The sequence below is a fragment of the Peromyscus leucopus genome, chromosome 23, assembly GCF_004664715.2.
Source record: "Peromyscus leucopus breed LL Stock chromosome 23, UCI_PerLeu_2.1, whole genome shotgun sequence".
Classification (NCBI taxonomy): Eukaryota; Metazoa; Chordata; class Mammalia; order Rodentia; family Cricetidae; genus Peromyscus; species Peromyscus leucopus.
Window position 1 is genome coordinate 36,472,467 of NC_051082.1, and position 3,687 is coordinate 36,476,153.

At 38.3% G+C, this 3,687-nt stretch overlaps 1 pseudogene; it reads left to right on the plus strand.

Annotated features, from left to right (window-relative positions):
* Window positions 1-276: 276 nt before the first annotated feature.
* On the plus strand, window positions 277-737 carry LOC114683165 (annotated as a pseudogene).
* Window positions 738-3,687: the final 2,950 nt, after the last annotated feature.

Sequence of the window (3,687 nt, forward strand, 5' to 3'; positions counted from 1 at the left end):
CACAAAATGGACTCCATGTGTGTACTTTTATTGTTGTTGTTTTTTATTATTTGGTGAGTTTTGTCTTCTTTAATTTTGTTTTGTTGAAGTTGTATTTGTTGGTTTTTGTTTTGTTTTGTTTTAAGAGAAAGAGGCTGGAGAGCAAGACCACTGCTGAGACAAAAGCTTCACTGGAGTATCATGGTGACAGAGACACTAATGCCTCTGATTGTGTTTAGTCCTCAGAGCTCAAAGAGGAACAGGGTTTGATAAGGATTATGAGCTGAAGTCTAAAGCATGGCATATTATAAACAAGTTTGGCACTTAGCACTAATCAGTCTCTTCAGTTTCTCACCTATAAAACCAGAACCAGCCAACAGACCTTTACAAGATCCATGGCCAACAGAACTCCTGTGATAAAGATACACCCTGAAAACAATCAAGAATCAAGATGATGTTACTGGACCTCATAAGAGAAGTGGATCCCAATGAAGAGTGGGCTGAAGATATGGAAGGGGTGCTGTTGAAGATTACCAATGACTTCCTTGACAGTGTAGTAACAATAGCTTGTCAGCTCCTTTCGAATTGCAAGCCCAGTACTTTGGAGGTGAAATGCCTCCAGCTTCATCCAGAATGCCAGTAGAGCATGTGGATCCCAAGATTTCAGTCCAAAGACATCTGGCCTGACAAAAAAAGCTAAGACCACAGACGCTCACAAGCAGAGAATAGCATCAACCCAGAAAACAATCAAAAAATAATCCAGGGAATGATCAGGGGGGTGATGAAATATGTACAGAGATATTTGAGTTGAGTCCTTAACTATCCAATCCTTGGGATTAAAAAATGCATTACAAAGGAATTTATAATTTATATCAACAGTAAAGAAATATATGTAATGACTGAGAAGATCTCCTAAAAGAATAAAGCCTCCTACTGCAAGCTCTGGTCTTTTCCTTGCCATCAAAAAACAGCAGTGTATCATCCAGAGATTTTATTTGTAGTTTATTATATAAGTAATTGAATGCAGGACATGTTGTTGTGTTTAGTGAATGGAGGCTTTTCTCTGTCCCACCCTATTTTGTGGCCATTTCCAAATAATCACTCAGAGGCTCATATTAATTATACATGTTTGGCCAATGGCTCAGGCTTATTACTAACTAGCTCTTACATTTAAGTCAACCATTTCTAATAATATTTGTATTGACATGTGGCCCATGGCTTACTGGTGCTCTGGTATCTTGTTCCTTTGGCAGCTGCTGACAGCTGCCTCAATGTGCCCTTCTTCATCTCTGTCTTCAGTTTGAATGTACTGCTTAACCTTATTCCACCTGGCTATTGGCCAAAACAGCTTTATTTATTAACCAATGAGAGCAACATATATCCACAGTGTACAGAAGGATATCCCATAGCAAGACAGTGGTAGTAGGTTTGTATAGGGTTTGTTCCTTCCCCTTCTCCTTGTCCCTGTACTTTGTAATTTCAGTGTTTATATGAATATGAACTTGATTCACTCTTCCAGAATAAAGAAGTTATTAATTGAAAAAAAGAAATAGTAAGACCATGAAGTTGGGTGGGGAGATGGGGAGGATCTGGGAAGACTGGGGAGGAGAAAGAATACAATCAGAATATGTTATATAATAACTTTTTATATAATGAAATGTAATAAAAATTTAAAGAACAATAAAGGACAGAAGAATGGAAAAAGTCATTAAAAATAATCCACCACATAGATATACATAAGGACAGACACCGCATGATTATCTCATTAAATGCAGAAAAGGCCTTTGACAAAATTCAACATCATTCCATAATAAAAACCATGGAGAGACTAGGGATGTAGGCAATATATCTCAACATAATAAAGTCAGTATACAACAAACCCATAGTAAGTATAGCCTAAATAGATAAGAACTTGAAGCATTCCTACTACAATCAGAAACAGGACAAAGATGCCACCCTCCTTATTCCTGTTCAAGACAAGAGGAGAAAAATAGGATACAAATAAAAAAGGAAGAAGAGTATCCTTATTTGAAGATGATATGATTCTATGCATAAAAGACCCTAAAGATTCCACAAAAAATTCCTGAATCTGATAAATACATTTATCTACATAGCAATATACAAACTTAACACAAAGTCAGTATCTTCTTATATACAAACATACAGAAAAACAAATCCAGAAGAAATGATTCTCATTTATAACCACCTCAAAAAAAATCTTAGAATAAATCTAACCAAAGAAGCAAAATGCATATAGAGTGAAAACTTTAACACCATAGAAAGGAATTGAAGAAGATACCAGAAGAGGGAAAGACCTCCTATGCTCCTGGATTGGTAGGATTAATATTGTGAAAATGGCCATCCCACGAGAAGCAATCTACAAGTTCAATGTAATCCCCATCAAAATTCTGTTACAATTTTTAGAATGGAAATCTTCTACTGTGGAAACTTTCTAAAATAGATACATACAAAAATACAAAACAAGTTTAAACAGAGTTACTCTGTAATGGGGAAACAGGGCCCTATTAGATCCCACATGCTAACAAATAAAGAGCCAAATGCCAGTAATGGGCTAACTTTCTTGGAGTTTTGGTCAGTGAAATCTCATAGCGCCCCTAAATATTCCAGGCCACTGTTCTTGGTTACTGTAAGCCCCTCATGCTACACGATTGACCAGACTCCTCCTCCAAGGACCTCTAACTGCTGGGTTTCACCCACAGAATACTTTAACTGCCCTAACTGCTAGACCCTGCCGACCACCCTACAGAGTAAAAAGCCCAATCTCTGGACATGAAATCCCACCAATCTCCACTCTGGAAAGCTTCACCCTGAAAAGTTCTACTCTCTTCCCAAGAAACTCTATATAAGTCCTGTATCCTGTTCAGTTTGCTGCTGTTTCTCATCTGAGCAGAGGCAGCCACCTTCCTGGTTTTTTCACTCCCAATAAATCTCTTGTGTGAGGTTTGTTTGTAGTGTGACTTTGTGGTGTTCCTTGGCTACTGGCTGCCAGGATACCTTTCCAGCCAAGCTGTAATGCTTACAGTTACCCTCCCTGATAACTTGATGATAAGACCCTATTAATGAAGATACCACTTTTGTGAGAATTCAACTTGGAGAAATCAAGTTGATAATCACCTGGAAGCCTCACCTCTAGGGAACAGGTTTGATGGCATTGGAAGGTACTATGAATGCTACCAGGGGAGAAAAGTAGCCATCAACGTCACCCAGCTGTGAATTCTGAGAACTTCAGTTATGACTGGCCTGAAAAGACATGCCCAGAGTATTGTAGTAGGATGAATGTCACAGTAGTAACCAACCACTTTCTGATTAGATTTCATGCCTACTCCACAAGTGCGCACCATTATCTGGACCATACTGACATCATTATTGGGTAGGTCATTGACCCACAGGAAAACCTAATTCTCTTATTCTGTTAAATGAACATAGTATTAACCTGCACCTAAAATTTTATCTTTATATTTATAGATTAGTGCATCTTTCTTTTTTTTTTTTCCTCTGGAGCTGAGGATCGAACCCAGGGCCTTGTGTTTGCTAGGCAAGTGCTCTACCACTGAGCTAAATCCCCAACCTGATTAGTGCATCTTTCAACACTTCTCAGAGAAGCTTCTTTCGTGGGTGGATTGTGTTAATACAGAGAAACACAACAGGTCAACCTGCAGAGAGTAAGGGTCTGTTGTTTTCAATCTA